This window comes from Giraffa tippelskirchi, chromosome 10, assembly GCF_054371585.1.
Source record: "Giraffa tippelskirchi isolate mGirTip1 chromosome 10, T2T-mGirTip1v1.2.pri, whole genome shotgun sequence".
NCBI lineage: Eukaryota > Metazoa > Chordata > Mammalia > Artiodactyla > Giraffidae > Giraffa > Giraffa tippelskirchi.
The window spans coordinates 139,526,926-139,545,498 of NC_137284.1; the positions used below are offsets into that span (position 1 = coordinate 139,526,926).

An 18,573-nucleotide genomic window follows, 5' to 3' on the forward strand; every position below is an offset into this window, starting at 1 on the left:
AGTGCTACTGTCTCAATTCATCCCACCCTCTCTTCCTCCCTATGTCCACAAGTCTATTCTCTACATCTACGTCTCTATTTCTGCCCTATAGGTTCATCAGTATCATTTTTCTATCCAGTTGCCATTTTAAAGGTCAAAAATGATTGAATATTGCTGATTTCATATGGTTCCCTCTAGTACAATCAAACCTCATTAATTCAGGCTAATGTGAGGAAGGTTGGTCTGAATTTGCTGGAGTGCTGCAAAAAGGAGTCTGAATTACAAGCTCATTTTAAAGAGGTGCAACTTCCCTCTACCCCAGTGCTGATGGTAATGGAAAGTAGGTCAAAAAAAGTACTATCTCTACAAGTCCATAGAGGGATGTCTGGTTAATAAAGTCAGCTTATAACGGGCATACAAATATGCTGGGTAAGAAAGGGTCCTCTAGTCTTAAGTGTGTTCGAGAATGCTTGAGTTGATTTTTTAAACAGCTTTAAATAATTTCCTTCTGATTTATATGTACAATTAGTTTCCTTAACAAATCCTTCCTTTGAAGAGAGAAACTGGATGGCTCAAGTTTGCTGTCTGAATGATTTCTTTTTCCAAAATAGTAGATTCCAAATTAATGATGCTTGCCTGCTCTATTCCTGACCTTGAGGTTGGGCATCAGGATAATGCAAATCAATAGAGATTAGCCCTCAAGGACTGGGGAGGGGGAAATACACTTGACAGAAACATATGTGACTTGAAAAGTGAGGCTGGTCTTCTTGTATGTCTCATACAGTGACTCTGAAGGCAGTTTCAGAGGCAAAATTCCAACAGCATTCAGCGTAATAACAGCAAACTTGGAAGAAGTCAGCCACATCCTACAGAACCACTTCAAAAAGCAATGTAATATGAATGGACAGATTCCAACCTCTGATGGTTTTTTAAAATGTTCACATATGCTCGTTCTCCTGGGATAATATTTATCCCTTTAAAAATATTCTTAAAGGTTCCTTCTAAATAATAGCAATCTCTGGTGACATTTAAGTTTATTTGCAAGTGATTTTTTAGATCAATTTTCTACTTCCCTAAAACTTCAAGATGGTGCACGGGTAGGTGGAAAGGTGATGGAAATGGAACCAAAGATTGATGGCCAGCAAGAGACAAAGATTGATAGGCTGTTTGATAAAATTGGGATCGGGTAAAACTTTTCAGATGTGTACAGTGTGGCAAAGTCTGTCCTCACAGAATTCCTTCTCTGGCTTGTGCATCCCTCCCATTCAAGGGGAATTCTAGAGGAAAACACTTCTTTCTTGGGGTGACTTGGTACAGATCCCACCTTCCTTTGCCCCATATTGCCCTCTGTTGCTTTGAAATGTCAAATAGGGCGTGGAGGAGGGGCAGATCTGAGTAGGCTACTGGAAGGAACTGACTCAGTCTTCAGTTAACTCATCTCCACTAACAGGGGATATGAAATAAAAATTTGTTGTTGTTGTTTGGTCACTCAGTTGTATCCAACTCTTAGCAGCTCCATGGACTGCAGCACACTAGGCTCCCCTGTCCTTCACTATCTCCCGGAGTCTGCTCAAACTCATGTCCACTGAGTTGATGATGCTATCCAATCATCTCATCTTCTGTCATCCCCTTCTCCTCCTGCCCTCAATCATTCCCAGCATTAGGGTCTCTTCCAGTGAGTTGGCTCTTTGCAGCAGGTGGCCAAAGTATTGGAGCTTCAGCTTCAGCATCAGTCCTTCCAATGAATATTCAGGATTGATTTCCTTTAGGATTGACTGATTTGATCTCCTTTCTGTCCAAGGGACTCTCAAGGGACTGATAAAATATAGGTGGTTACTTAACAAGACTAAACAAACCAGTGAGGGAATGGTTCAGGTATCTTCGTTGTGCTCACACAATTCTACGTACCTTTGTCCAAAATGTATAAACCTGTATACCAAAAAGAGTGGATGGACTGGATGGAAATTGAAAGCAACTAAATAAACATGAAATAAGACCAGTCCTTCCTCAGTAGCCTGCTGGGTGAATGCTGGAGTGGCGGGGTCTTCTGGGCTCCTCTCCCGGTGCTGACGCTGACCAGCACAGCAAACCTGCCTCCTGGCTATGTCCCTCCCATGGGGGAAGGAGGGTCACAGTCTGCATGTCCCTCTCGCCCCATGTGAGCTCCATGACAATGAGGATGCATCCCAGCTCCATGCCCAGCAGAACAGGCACCCCAGGCTGCTGTGTGAATAAGCCTTGATCTTGCATGCTGCTATTTTAAGTCCAAACACTCTGATCTTGTCCTTGGCAGAGTCGTGCAGTCAGGCGACACTCACTGGACATCTACCTCGTGCCGAGGACATACAGTAGTGCTGGGACTCAGGGACTTAGAAATAAGACACAGCCTTGGTTTCAGCTGCTCCAGAGGGGAGCCAGCCTGTAAACACATGATTAGAGCGCAGTGTAATTAGTGCTAATAGAGGCATGGGTACCCTGCTCCAGGGCACCAGGGAGGGGCGGATCGCTCAGCCTCAAGTCAACATCTGCCAGCTCCTGTGCTGTTGGGTCTGAAAAGAAGGAGGCTTCACCCAAGGGGGCACTGATGCTGGGTCAGCTGGGCACTGGTGCTGGGCACTGATGCTGGGTCAGCTCAGTGTCTTAGCACAGACACACACATCACACACACAGACATCCCACATCACACATAGACACATCACATCCATCATACATCACGCACATCATGTATTACACACACAGAGCATCTCCCCACACACAGACACACACCTCACAGATGTTACACACACATGACACACACTATACACAAAGACACATCACACAGATACGCATAGACACAAACATCACATACAGACACACATCACACACAGACACATCACCCGTAAACACACATATCACATACTGACACACACATCACACATCACACACATCACGTGTTACACATCCAGACTATCCCCCGACACATAGACACACACATATCACAGGCATTACACACATGACACAGACACATGAAACATACACATACAAACATACACGTCATGCACATATCATGGTCACACAGACACACACATCACACAAATACACAGGTAGACACAGACATCACATTTACATCACATACATCACACAGAGAGTGTATTACACAGAACATCCCCCCATAGACACACATTACACATATCAGACACATCACCCATCACACACAGACACACTCATCATAATCATATACAGACACACCCAAATCACACACATCACATATAGACACATCACACATCACCTATCACACACAGAGAATACCCCCCTATATACACAGACACACACATGGAAGATATTACACATATGATCATAATATACAGAGACACATGACACAGGCACATATAGCACATACATCAGATCACACACAGACACACACCTCACACAAATACACACATAGACACACACATCACAGTTATATCACATACATCACACATATCACACTCATCATGTATTACACACAGAACATCCCCCCTACACAGACACACACATCACAGATATTAGGCCATCACACATTACATACACAGACACACATCATACACACAGCTCCCTGAAGACCTCCCCATCTCCTCCAGGATGTTTAATGTCAGCCCTGCCCCCCTCCTCCTCCTGGGCCACAAGGGAAACAGCCCAGGCACTGTTTGTGCTGGTCACGCCCCTGGTGGGCTGGGTGGTGGTCGTGGGTGAATTCCTGCAGCTCACTATGATCCTTCCTCGTGCCTTCTTCTCACAGGCTGCAGCAGTCTAGGCTGCCCAACAGTCACCATGGCAACGGGTCTCTCTTGCCATCTTCTATAGTGTAAGGTGCTTCCTTTTAGGAGTGCAGGCCCCTGTCCAATGCCCAGCCATGCTGCAGGCTCTGTGTCTGCCTCACTGGGTTGTTTCAAGGCCTTAAATTTTGTGCCAGGTATCAACAGTGGACTGGAAGCCCGTGCAAGTTCTACCTGTCCAGACCTGATCCCCCTGCTTCCCATTCAATTTCAAGAGCTGCCGATGGTAGCTGCTCTGTCAGAAAGTGACTGAAGAGATCCTAAATATACAGACCTGTAGCTGCCAAGGACAAGGTGGCTGCACCAAAGTGATGAGCTGGGAGCTAGTGCTGGACAGATGAGAGCATGTAGATTGCAGCATCACCAGGATGGCAAAGAGACTGATGTGCAGAGTGAACAAAGGGGCCAGGGATGTAGGGATGCACAGACTGGAGGAGAGACGTATCATAGGGAACAACCCCACTGGTGAGATACTGTATAGAAAAAGGAGCAGAAACAGTCTAGGGTGTGGACCAAATGATTGGTAGAGAAAAGGCCACAAAACTTACTTCCTCTTCCTCATGCTTCTGAGAAGTCTCCTAAGCCTTTCAAAGGTGAAAGGTGCTGCCTTTGAGGAAGTGAGCTCCCTGTCAATGCAGATAACCAAGCAGCGGCCATTGGGTGAGCATTCAAATATGGGGCGCCACCATCACAACTCATCCAAACCTGACCGGCTTGCCGTTGTCCTGTGAGTAGTCCACTTTCTTACCTGTGAAATGAGGGGTAGGACCAGAACATGACCCAGACCTCTGTGTGCTCCACAGCCCTGTGCTCAGATCCCATTTTTTAAACCTTATTCTGACTACATGGCACCTAATTTTATACATGTAAAGCACTTCCTATTATTCCGAGCACTTTCCTACCCATGATCTCATGATCTCTTCCCCATTGCTCTGTGAAGTACATAGAACACGGATGATCATAGAGGCAAGAGAGTTCTAGGAGGGTTGCAAAGGTTACCCGTGACTTAATGGTAGAGCCAATGCGGCGGCCAGGTCTGGGGTCTGCTAGCCCACCATCCACACTTGTGCATGGCATGTTCACTGGGCAGATCAGAGCATGGAGAGGGGTTATCCATTAGAGGTACCATGAAATTAAAAAAACCAGGCTGATTGTCGGTTGCTTTCAACTTTGAACTTTGTGGTTAAACTCTGAGACACAAAGTTGCTAACTACACATGGGTCTTGTAAAAGTGATTTGTGCCCACGGATCTGGGTAGGGTACAAGTTGAATAATAAAAGGGTCTGATAAACCTGAACTGGTCTCCCTTAAACTCGTCCTGGGAGTGCTGAGAAGTGGGGAGCTGGCTACTGGGTCTGCTAGGTATTGCATCCATGCTGCAAATTCAACAGGTGTAATGTTCCTTGAGAAATTGAAACATCAAATGTCAAATAAGATCTCGCTGCTCCAATTCTTTATTCAGGCCCCTGGGGAATAATGTATCCAATGCGACAACCCAATAAGCTCTAGCATCGTCCCATGTGCTATTGTAAAGCCCCTTTCTCTGTCTTCTTAAAAAATCACCGTCTCCTTCTTTTAATAAATCCAACTGGAGCAATGAACCCAAATGTGAAACCGTATGGAATATGTGTTTCTGCAGGACCCATCCATGGATGATGGGAAGATCCACGCTGAAATAACCTTTGTCTCCACATGAGCTGTGATGATGATAAATCTTGCTGCCCCCTGTTGTTTCTAACCAGGGGCTCCAATGACCCTTCTTCTTAACCAGCTCTTGGTGAACTGGGAGGAAGAGCACAGATCTCCTGTCTCACTTAGGAGCTATAAACTGAAGCCTGAGGATTGTTCACCTGTGTGATGTAGGGACAGTGGTTCAAGTGTTGAAGGAAGAGAAACAGGTGATGGAAGGAGAAGGTTCACCAGGCAGGCCATTGTCTTGCTTTTGGGAGAGGCCAGAGGTCTTTGGGAACAGGTGGGACTATGGCCCAAGCTGGACTTGGGGGGCGGCCTCCGTGGTGACATCTGAGAGGCCATAGAGTCCCAGACACCATGGGTCAATATGCCGTGAGGTCCTGCCTTCCTCAGGTTTTACGTTGTATCTACTCAACTTCGATGCTGGAAGAATTGAAGCTGGGTGGCAAAAGGTGAGTTGCTGGGGAGACGGAGGTGCTCTGGCATGGTGGATCGGTCCTACTGGCCTAATGTCCCTAACTGGGAAGTTGGAAGTCTCTATCACTGATGTGAGCACTTTGCTCACATCAAATGTCTGTCTTTCCTCTGTTCACTGAAGCTCTGGCTCCTTTCCTAGTCAGAGCCTTGCAGGGTAATCTGGTCTTCCCTGAAATTATCCTAGTGTTGACAAGGTTGCTGCTGCAACTTGCATCAGTGTCTGCTTGCCCACTCCCAGGGTCACAGTCCACCCAGGGGCCCCAAGCCATGTTGGATAGATGGCTCGGGTATTAGAAAATGCCTTCCTCAAGTGGAGCTTAACACCACCTCCTTTCATCCTCCACCACTGGTTCCAGGTATTAAGCTGGAGCCATAAAGACATAAATCCAGTCTTCCAGATGGGCCACCCCCTCAAACATTTGAAGACCTATGTTCCATCTCTTCTGGTTTTTCTCTTCTCATGGTATGGTTGTCAGACCCCTCACCACCTGGTCACCCCGTCCTGGGGTGAATCAGTTAGTCCTTGCCGTATTTTCATTGTGGTACACAGGTGAGAACTCCAGTCTACACTAAAGGGGGGATTCTCATCCTCGGCAAGCTGATCAGACCCCTGAGACCCACATGTGCTTTCCAGGCTGTGCTCTGGCATAGACAGTCCTCCAGTCAGCTTTCCTCAGAAGAACGAGGAGGAGGAGGGAGGCAAAGCCTTGGAGGATAGAGCCCTAGAGAGAAAATGTCCATGAGGACCGTGCCCAGGACCAGGAGCCAGATGCTGCTCACCTTCCCAAAGACCCCGTGATCACATAAGTGATAGAGACTTCCGACTTCCCAATTCAAGAGGCCTGCATCCTTCCCAGAATCAACACAGGGCTCCGGGAGGACGCAGCATCCCCACCAATCTTCCCTCAAGCCACTCTTTCACTCAGGATGCTTGAAATGGCAGGCACGACTGTGATGACCTCACCCTGGTGGCGTGAGGCTGACTCATGCTGTGTCTTTAAGCTGGCTGAGCTCATTGAGAGCACAGCCAGACCATTCTGGCTGAAGGAGACCCAAGTCTTTTGCTGTCATCACTGCTGTAGCTTCTTGCATGGTTTTCTGGAAACAACCTCAATTATATCAGAAAACTGCAAGTACAGTGCAAAACATGCTCTTCTCTCAAAGCTATTTCAGAGTGTGTTGCTGACATAATGCCCATCACCCGTGAATGCTGTTGTTGTTTAGTTGCTAGGTCGCGTCTGACTCTTGTGAGTCTATGGACTGTAGCCCACCAGGCTCCTCTATCCATGGGATTTCCCAGGCATGAATACTGGAGTGAGTTGCCATTTCCGTCTTCAGGGGAGCTTCTTGACTCGGGAATCAAACCTGTGTCTCCTGCATTAGAAGGCAGATTCTTTGCCACTGAGCCACTAGGGATGAGTACTTTAGTTTATATATCCTACAAACAAGGACATGTTCTTATGTGACCATGAACAGTCATCAAAGGCAGGAAGTGAGCTGCTTCATTACTAGCATTTAATCCTCAGGTCCCAGTCAAGTTTTGCCAGCTGCCCCAGTGATGATCTTTACAGTAAAAGGATCCAGTCTAGGGTCATGCTCTGCCTTTCATTGCTGTTGTCTCCAGAATCTCATTCAGTCTGGAACAGATTCCAAATCTTTTCCTAACTTTCAAGACATAGACACTTTTGAAGACTCCGGGCCAACTCTTTTGATTAATGTCCCTTACCCTGGGTTTGTCTGATGTTTCCTCATGATTAGATTCAGTCTATGTATCTTTGGCAGGAGATTCACACAAGTGCTGTTGTGTTCTTCTCATCTTCTTACCTTATCAGGCATCACATGATTCTGATTTGTCCCAGACCTGGTGACATGGACTTTGATTACTTCTGTTTAAAGTAGTGCCACCAGCCTTCACCACAGCAGAGTTACTCTTTTCCTCTTTGTAAATAACTGTGTGTGGAGATGCTCTGAGATTAGGTAAATATTCCATTCCTTATCAAACTCCAATCTATTCATTTATCTCGATCAGGTTGAACTTGCATTTCTTATTTTATGCACTGGATTGTCCCTTATTACCATCATTCATTTTGATGCTGAAACTGTCTCAGAGATGCCTGATGGGAATCCCTTCAAGCTGCCTTTGGTGTCCTTTTCACAAGTCCCCATCGTTCTTTGAGTGCTTCCTCTCTTCTCGTAAAGTAAGAAAATTCATGTTCCTATTGCACTCTTCCTGCCCTGGCCTGGAATCAGTCAATTTTTTCAGGGAGCCCTGGTTCCTCACAGTTGAGAATGATATTTAGAAACCAAGATCTAAGGGCTAGGTGTGCACACTGGTACTGGGGTGGCTCCCAGACCCTCTTGGTGAACAGAGTGTGGAAATATGTGGGTGTATGTCTGCACATACAGTTGCATCTGTATTTATATATTTGTCTAAGTGAAAGTGAAAGTGTTAGTCGCTCAGTCATGTCTGACTTTTTGTGACCCTATGGACTGTAGCCTGCCAGGGTCCTCTGTTCATGGTATTCTCCAGGCAAGAATAATGGGGTGGGGAGCCATTCCCTTTTCCAGGGGATTTTCCTGACTCGGGGATTGAACCTGGGTTTGTCTACTGCATTGCAGGCAGATTCTTTACCATCTGAGGCACCAGGGAAGCCCACATATTTTTCTAACTAAATATTAAAAGCCATCAGTTTACATAGATACCACCAAATTCCAATCTAACACCTCTGGATTCACTTTAGTTTTCTTCCTCTTTATGCTTGTAGGTTCCTTCTCTAACAGTGAGAAATCTGACTCCTGCTTCCCTTTCTTGGTGGTGGTGGTTGTGGTGATGGTTTAGTCACTAACTTGTGCCTGGCTTTTGAGACCCCGTGGACTGTAGCCTGCTAAGCTCCTCTGTCCATGAGATTTCCCAGACAAGAATATTGGAGGGGGTTGCCATTTCCTTCTCCGGGAGATCTTTCCGACCCAGGGATCGAACCTAGGTCTCTTGCATTGCAGGCAGAGTCTTTACCGACTGAGCCACCAGGGAAGTTCTTATTTGATCAGTCTTTCCTTAGTTAATCAATCTTCCATTGCCATTGCCACCTTTTTCTGGCAAGATTCCCTCCTCATCCTTCTTGGCCTCCCAGCCTGTACCAGGCTGTCCCCTCAACGTGGTGCAGCAGTCCCTCCCAGTCCTCTTGGGTACCCACCCCCTTGCCTGGCTGCCCCCTGAAGGAACTCCCTTCTTATCCCCTGGAGCTCCAGCCCTCCACACCAGTCTCCCCCTGAGGCTCCATCCCATGTAGGAACCTCTCACAGTGCTCAGCCTCCTGACCCTGAACTGAACTGTCTTTCTTGGGTCCTCTTCTCTACACGTGGGCTCCGACATTCGGCTGTGGGTCACAGCATCTCCCCTCTGCCTGGGTACACAGGTGCTCACTTTTCTAGGCTGCTCTCTGCCCGCAGTGGTTTGTGGCCTGAATAGTTCAGGAAGAAAAATGATAGGAAGGAAGACAAAGTGAGGCTGCATCTGAGATGCTTAACTGCTCTCGCCAGGGGGTCCCCCTGCTCTGTTCAAATGACAAGCGCAGGACAGCTGCCTGGCAAATGCTGGATTTGCTAAGGCCTGTAAGCAGGGCAACCTGCACTTTGGCACATTAAGGTGAAGTGCAGTGGGGACTGAGGCCGCCTTTGGGTAATATGTAGATTATCCCATTCTGAAGCACATTAACGAAGTGCTAATTGTGCTTTCTGAATGCAATTTGGTGCCAGTTGCAGGAATAACTCTGGCACCTGCTTGGACTTTAGACTTGCAGATTAACTCAAATGGAAAGAGTAGCAAAACAGGGAATAATTTGTTCTCTAATAAGCCACTTGGAAGCCAACTCGTTTCTACAGTTGGTGTCAGAAAAGTGCAGCTCAGTGATTGGAACAGGAAGCTGTGTAACTGGTGTGCGGGTTTCTGCGTTGTTTTTGCCAACTTGCTGAACAGCCCACCTCATTCTGCATCCATTGGCCTCAATTTACCTTCCAACCATTAGGAATGAGAAGAAGTTTATTCAGCTCGGACAAACTGGATCTGCAGAGCCCTGTTTTCTGCCCTTGTCACTTGTCTTCATGCGGCCAGTACCTTTAAATTTGACCAGAAGGCAGAAGGGTAGGAAACGGGTGCCTGCATTTGTGAGTTCCCTCAGGATGTGATTCTCAAAGTCCAGGATCCCTGGACCAGCAGCATGGTCATCAGCTGGCAGCTGGCAGCTGGAAATGCAAATGCACAGGCCTCCCACCCCAGATCTACTGAATCAGAAGCTGGGGGTGGGGCCCAGAGATCTGTGGTTTAACAAACCTTCCAGGTGATTCTGATGCACACCAGAGTTTGAGAGGCACTGGTTGCTCTAGGAAATGTGGCCCAATGCAATGGATCAGTGTTTACTGAGTATTTACTTCTAAATTACTAGCACGTGGCTCCTGGGGTCCTATTGTGTGCCTATAGTGGGGTTGCGCTGCGGTTTCTGCCCTTCCTTCCCCCTCCCCCCAGCAGGTTGTCTCATGAGTGATGCATTGAACAAGAAAACATGTGGGATGCCAGGAGTAAAAACGCATGTGCTTGGAGGAAGACTCGTGGAGGGTTCCTGCTTTAGTTAACACGGGGGAGTCGGAGACGGCTACTCTGAGCAAATGATGTCTGCACAGCAGAGCAAATGACATCTACATCTACAGACATCTACACAGAAGTTATGATTTCTAGGAAGCCAAGGAAAGTTGGCTGGAGGGAGGTACAAGGTGGGGAAGTTGTGAATCCTCCTGTATCCACACAGCTGGCCAGAAGACTGCGGGCTCGAAGCCCAAGATGCAGGAACGAGAGTGCGGGCTGAGTCTCTCCTCCTTCCTCTCCTCGCCTTTGCTCAGAGATGACTGTGGAGGAGGGGCTGTGCCTCCCTGGCTGTGGAGGGCAGCGGGGGGCGGGGGGAAGCTCTGTTTATCATTCAGCTGGCAGAGATAACACCATCATCATTTTCCAGAGGCCAGATATGTGCAATATTAAAAAAGAAATCATATGATTTGCTGACAGCACTTAATGGGTAATTCAAGGGGCCTTATTATTCCTATACATCATGTCTGGCCTGTGACAGGCAGTGGGGGTCTCTGGCACAGAGGGGAAGCTCACGTGTTTTCAGTTTGGGTTTTTCCCTCCTTCCCGAGGTGATGACTGGTGGCCGAGTCCCTGTTTGAAAGCTTCATCAGGGACCACGTGGTGCTGAGGTGGGTTTTAAGGAGGCAGTGGTGGGGTCTCTGAAGGTAGGGGACTGGACCACTGCTCTGTTGGTGATTGAATAATGCTGATCAGCCTGAGGTCTCTGATAGAGAGAGCCACCAGAGGTGGCACTCTCAAACCCACTGACTGCTGACAGTGTGGGCAGTGGAAGGCGTGCTTACATTCCGATGGGAGTTGGGTCAGAGGCTCTATCATTGTTTGGTAATGAGAGGCGTGTCTTCATTCCCAGCAGTATTTCTCACAATGGGTGTGTGTGGACAGGGGGCTCCTCTCTTATCCACGTGGAAGCCACTCTTGACCTTTACTTCTCTAACATGGTGCCTGGCAGGTGAAAAGACAATTATAGGATGCCTGGATGGATGAATGGATGGAGCAGAGGAACTGGGAATTGCCCTAAAGGTCAAGGAACCAGGTCTTTAGAGCAGGGACAGAGTCTCCCTCCCAAAGGGGGCAGCACACTGGGGCACGTGTCCTGTACTCAGTTGTATTATTCTGCCCCTGTTATATGTGGAGACCCAGTTCCAGGGCCCCCCGCTCTTGGAAGGGGGATCACAGTGGTGAAGTAGCACATACCTAGCACTGTGCTGGGCACACATTAGGCTTTCAGAAGCTGTTGTAGAATTAATGCAATCAATCATGTTTTTCTTTGAGATCAGGCATTATTATTTCTAATACAGCCATCTTCCTGGGGCTCTCCCTGACTGTGTGGATAGTGGGTGCTGGCAAGGCAAACTGCCGAGTCGGGACCCTTGCTCACCTCCTGTCTCTGCAGGGAATACGCAGGCAGTGTTAACAGGGGAAGATGACTGTATCTGCCCTTCCTCTTAGCTCTTGGTCATCCTGAAAGAGGCTAGGAAGGCCCATTTTTATATGGGGATGAGTTGGCATGAGATAAAAATATATCTGCATAGCACTATTCATAATAGCCAAAGGCGAAAGCAACCCAAGGGTCCACTGGCAGATGAATGGATGGATGGACAAAATGTGGTCTGTACATACACTGGAATATTATTCAGCCCCAAAGAGAGGAATTCTGACAAATGCTACAGCATGGATAAACCTTAGAGATTCAAGTTAAATGATATAAGCCAGGCATGAAAAGACGCATATTGTGTAATTCCTCTTATATGAGGTCCCTAGAGTAGTCAGATTCATGAAGACAGAAAGTTGAACGGTGGCTTCTGGGGAAGGGAGAATGGAGAGTTAGTGTTTCATGGGTATAGAATTTCAATTGGGGAAGATGAAAAAACTGGGAAGATGGATGGTGGTGATGGTTGTAGAACAATGAGAATTTACTTAATGCCACTGGGACTTCCCTGGTGGCTCAGATGGTAAAGAATCTGCCTACAATGCAGGAGACCCTGGTTCAGTCTCTGAGTCGGGAAGATCCCCTGGAGAAGGGAATGGCTACCCACTCCAGTATTCTTGCCCAGAGAATTCCATGAACAGAGGAGCCTGGTGGGCTATAGTCCATGAAGTTTGGGGCTTCTCTAATGGTTCATATGGTAGAGAACCTGCCTGCCAATGCAAGAGACACAAGAGACACAGGTTTGATCTCCAGGTTGGGAAGATCCCCTGGAGAAAGAAATGGCAACTCACTCCAGTATTCTTGCCTGGAAAATTCCATGGACAGAAGAGTCTGGCAGGCTAGAGTCCATGGGGTCACAAAGTTGGACACGACTGTGCACACACACACACACACACACACACACACACACACACACTGAATGGTACCTTAAAATGGTTCAAATAATATATTTAATGTTATGTGTATTGAGGGGCAAGCTGATGCCGTAGGTTGGGCTGCAAGATGAACTTAGGAGATCCACAATGCTGAAGGATAGGGGAGGAGATAGGTTTGGAAAGGGGAGGAAATTGGCTCTGGTGTGAGAACTGCTTACAAGGCAAAAGGACACCCTGGCCTTTAATACTTGTGTCTTGCTCATCCTTGATCTTGTGGGCTCAGTTCTCTCAGCTGAAGCTGACCTTGAGGGACCACAGAAGAGGACCTGGGTGGCACTTTTCTCTGTCTACCATAATTGGGAAATTAGAGGTCAGGAGTCATCTGCAGGTTGTGTGTGCTCAGTCGCTCAGATGTGTCCGACTCTTTGTGACCCCATGGGCTGTAAGGTAAATACATAGCTTCATTTAACATGTTGCAGACACTGAGAGTTAGGGGAGGTGAAGTAACCTGCTCTATCAGTGAGCAGGTCTAGAACCATCTTCTCCCAACTCTTGGCCCACTCCAAGTCCAGATTCTTCCTGGTCCAATATGCAGATCTGTCTAGTCTCTGACTATGGGGTGATCACACCCATTATACCTACCTTCTGGAATTTCCAGGAAGACCTCGGTACCAGAAGTGAATATACCTGAATGAGTTAAAGGGGAAAATACAATCATTGACACAATGAATGGGGTACTGATAATATAGCAATAATAACAACTCAGAAATGAGTAGGTCGGCATCCTAATTCCACTGGTGGTGACTAACTAGGCATCTTGTGTGAATCATAGTTTTCATGTTTGCGTGCCTCGACCCTCAATTCCCACATATTTTATTGAGCACCTACTAAATGCACAACATTCTGCGGGATCCAGTGAAGGACATGGCGTGGTGCCAGCCCTGGAAGATGCACACCCCCGCCCCCCCTCACAGACACACAGATGGAGGAGCAGGACAAGCTAAAAGACAGGACCAGGCAGCAGTGGAGAAGTGCCTGGTGAGTGGGGCTGACTGGCATGAGGAAGACCAGGGCAAAGGCCTGGGGGTGCTGGCCTTAGCACTCTGAGAACACTGCTCCCCCACAGGACACTCAAGGGCCTTGGATCATCCACTGAAGAAACTCCTAATGAAAAACCACAATTTAGCCAAAAAGTCCATACCCAGCTCTTTGCCATGAGTCACAGAGATTTTTCAAATCCTCAAACTCCACACCAGCCTCTGCATCCAGAGGCCCAAGCTCACCCCTGTGCAGACCCATTTCTGTCTCACTCCGAGCTCTCACTGCCAGCACTCGGGCCTTTCTGGTCCCCTCCTACAGAGTCACCAAAAGAAGATTGTGTTATTTCTCAGGGCTGCAAACTGGGTGGCTTAAAACTGTAGAAATGGATCATCTCCCAGTCCTGGAGGCTAAAAGCCTAAAATCGAGTGTAGTAGACCACACTCTATCTGAAACCTACAGAGAGGATCCTTCCTGGCCTCTTGCAGCTTCTGCTGGTTTGCCAGCCATCTATGGTGCTCCCTGCTTGCAGCTGCATCACTCCAGTCTCTGCCTTCACCTTCACGTGGCATCCTCCCCATGTCTCTGTGTATCCCCGTGGCCTGTCCCGTCTTCTTAGAAGTACTCCAGTCCTATGGGCACCCTAGTCCATACGACCTCGTCTAAACTAACTACATCTGCAGTGACTCTATTTCTAAATAAAGGCACATTCTGAGGCTCCAGAGATTAGAACTTCAGCATATCCTTTTTTTTTTTTTTGGAGGAAGGACACAATACAACTCATAACAGAAACCCAGAAATACATCAGGTATCTTCTGTACACATGCTGGAAATGAGTGTATCTGATGTGGGTGTGTTTTTCCACTAGTGTGTACAGAGTGTCCATTATGCCTCCAAGTTGATGGAACACCAACGTGTCGATTTTGACAAACACGTTGGGCTACTGTTTACATATGCATTCTCAAAGTCAGTTATTTAAGTAAAAACATATGCCTGGATGAGGGTTCCCAGGTGGCTCAGACGGTAAGGAACACACCTGCCAATGCGGGAGATGTGGGTTTGATCCCTGGATCAGGAAGATCCCCTGGAGAAGGAAATGGCAACCTGCTCCAGTATTCTTGCCTGTAGAATCCCACGGACAGAGGAACCAGGTGGGCTACAGTCCATGGGGTCGCAAAAGAGTTAAACACAACTTAGCAACTAAATGACAAACAAAAACAAATATTCCCTGATGATGACCTTAAGTGCATTTGGGGTGCTGTTTGTTTTTAGACGACGATGCTAAGTGTAGCAATCACTCTAATGCTAACTCTGACCAAGGCCAAAGGCCATACCCACACCAGTTCCATCCTGGAGAACTGAGGTCCAAAGGGGAGCAGACATAATGGATTAGCTACTCCTTTTAGCTGCTGTAGGTATTTGCTTGTGGTTTGTGTTTTCAGCAGCGTAAGCACCTATCTATCTCCGCATGTGATTGTGTGTGTGTGTTATTCATTCTCATCTCTCTCCACACATTGTCAGTGTGTGAGGTGTGAAGGGTACACAGAGAAGAAGGGTGGTGTCTTTGATGTGAAAACAGCCTCCAAAACAATGGAATGTCATAAACCAGGCAGAAGTCAGGTATGTCAAAGGACACACCCGTGGTATCGGTCGTACTCTGTGGCCGTGTTCCTCCACTGGGCACACCTCTTACCTGGCTGACTCTTCTTTCTGGGAAGCTCCCTCGCTTTTCCCAGGAGATGCTGGGGGTCAAGGTCACTTTCCAGAGTGGAAGTTTCCGCGGCTCCATCAGGTTCTTCCCAGCCTAGTTGCTAGGCAATGATGGTGCACACCAGAGGGGCTGTTCCTGCCGGGGCGGCTGGCTCACCCTCCCATCTGCAATTTAAATTCCCTGACAGGCAGAAGCAGCCAAGCTGTTCACTTGAGATTGGAAAAAGTTAGATTGAAATACAAGGAATATCCAGTGCCTCGAGCCCTTCATAAATTTTGCTTTGATAGTAACTGGGAGAGAGATGGGGAGAGAGGGGGAGAGAGAGGGAGCTGAGAGGGGAATGTGTTGTGGTTTAGACCTACACGCTCGATTGACATTTGATCAACGTGTCCCAGGCCTCCCTGATGCCCCGGGTCCTCTCTCCTGGCCTCCCCGGGCTTCTTCTCGTCCCTTTCCATGCATCTCCCTGTCCTGCAGTTTGCATTGAGTGAGCCTCTGAGCATCTCTTCTGCCTTTCCAAAGCTGTCTGGACAAAAAGAGGCAGGCTACCTCTGGCTAATCAACTGCCCCACGCAGGTCCCACTGTGACCGGGTTCCCAGACCCTCCCACTCTTGGACCAACTCGCACCCCCCTGCAAAGATATGCTTCCTTGGCGATGCCCAGAGCAACAGCTGCATTGACAACAGCTGGATTCTCCAATCTGCTGGGGCTTGACTGGTGTTCTCAGGGGCACCCGAGGCTTAGCCTCTGGCCCCGATGGGACCCCCAGGAAAAGCTGCACCCCCTCTGTCTTCTGAAGCTGATATAGGGCTAAGGTGGCATGGAGTTCCACAGCAGAACCTCTGTAATTTTCCGGCTCAGACCCATGAGAGAAGAATCAAATGCAGAGAAGGAGCCGTGGAACCCACTTCTCTGGGGACTGGCATCTGTGATTAGCTCTCCTCTTCAATCTCTCTTCTCCTCTCCTCACTTTCACTCCTGGGCCCTGCCCTTCCAATCTCGGGCTCATCCAGCTCCTTCTCATTCACTTTTCTTTCTTTTTCTCCCTGTTCCTCAAAAACTCTTCTCTCGGCCTCTGGCATTCCAGCTTCTGTCAATGGGAAGGGTGGACACAGCTGGGCTCCAGGACCTCAGGGAGAGAGCTGTCACCTCCACACGCCATCCTGGTCACCACCAAGTGGGATGTGGATGTGAAAATGGCGGTCTTGAGGGAACCATACACATGTCTTACCCTCTTGAGCTTTCCTTCTGGAACCAGATTATTTATACCCCATGTACTACAAGAATAGGACCATTCTCAGACAATACGACAAGTATCTTGGGCATTGAGGGAGCTTAAGAGTGAAATGAAGCCACTTGTCACCTACTAGGATAGTTATAATAAAAAAACTAGAAAATAAGTATTGGTGAGGATATGGAGAAATTGAAGCCTTCATGCCTTGCTGGTGGAAATGTAAAATGGTTCAGTCACTGGGAAAAACAGTTTGATGGTCCCTCAAAAAGTTAAACAGAGAGCTACCATATGACCCAGCAATTCCATGTCTAGCATGTACCAAAGAGGATTCAAAACAGATGTTTGTACACCCATATTTGTAGCATCACTGATCACTATATATATATATACACGTAATGGAATATTATTCAGCCATAAAAATAAATGAAATTTTCATATGTATTACAACATGATGCATGGACCTTGAAAATATGCTAAATGGAACAAGTCTGACCAGAAGGACAAATATTGTATGATTTCACTTATGTGCAGCCCTTAGGATAGGCACATTTATGGAGATAGAAAGTAGAATAGTGATTACTTGGGATGAAAGCAGGGAGAATGGGGAGTTGTTGTTTAATGGGAATAGAGTTTATGTCGGGGATGTTGGGGATAATGACAAACTTTGGTGTATAAACGGTGATAGTATAAAACCTTGTGAATGTACTTAATGCCATCAAATATTTGTGTACTTACAATAACTAAAATGATGAATATGTATGTTTTGTGACAATAAAAGGGTGAAATGAAGCAGCAAGTCTGGGAGGAAATTCCTAGTGTGATTGGGTGGGGGAGGGGAGGAGGAGGTGACCAGCAGAATCTTGGGTTTTGCTGGCCCATGGCATCAGGAAAGGGAGTCTAGTGAAGACAGTGAGAACACCAGGAGTGAGCCGGGTCCGTGGCGTCTGTCAACAACTACTCCCATTATATAGATGACAAAACCAAGGCCAGAGATCTCCTGAGGGTCTGGAGAGAAACTAAAAAGAGGGGTGAATGTTTGGCCATCCCATGGGAAATTAGAGTTAGGACAGATGACATCCCTCCCAGTCCTGCTCCTGGTGTTGGAAACAGTTGCAAATGTCCATCCAAGCAGGCCTGATGGGAAAGTTGGGAGGACCTGCCGTGAGGAGGGAGAGGGCTCAGGGGAACTGAAAGGCAGCCATTGTCTTGAGGGACACTTGTGAGTGTTTCAGCAGGATTCCAGGCTGCCCATTGGTTTCTGCTTCCTGCTACTTTCCAAGCCCAGTGAGAGCAACCCCCACCACTCCCATCCCCACCCCTGGTTGAGCCTTGGAGATCGTCTGTCTTGGGGTCTTCTGTCCCTCTGGACAAGAGAGCTGGGAGAGGAATAGACTAGAACCGAGGACCACCCTCTCAACCCAGCCCTGAGGGGCCCAGGAAGCTCTGTGGAGGGCTGGTGATGCTCTTAGATCAGCAGCAGGTGGAGACTGGCCTTCTAGCATCCGTGATGGCACTGGAGGTGGGATTGTAACTGGATTCTCTCTCTCTCTCTCCCTCAGGATGGCCCCACAGGGTACACTACTCGCCTTCTCTCTCCCCTACCCTGCTGCCATCCACCCCTCCTGCCCTCCGCACAGGAGACCCTGGGGGCAGCGGTGTCTGAGGCAGGTGGCTGCCCACCAATTCCAGGCGTGTTCAAAGCCA

General features: G+C 47.8%; 1 long non-coding RNA gene across 1 annotated transcript; it reads right to left on the reverse strand.

The window, feature by feature from the left end:
* Positions 1-556: 556 nt before the first annotated feature.
* LOC145523140 (uncharacterized) lies at positions 557-11,345 on the reverse strand. The gene is made up of 3 exons (XR_014066378.1): positions 11,095-11,345; positions 9,274-9,403; positions 557-4,521 (listed from the first exon to the last, which is right to left on the reverse strand). It is a non-coding gene; the product is annotated as an uncharacterized LOC145523140 (long non-coding RNA).
* Between the last annotated feature and the right edge of the window lie 7,228 nt (positions 11,346-18,573).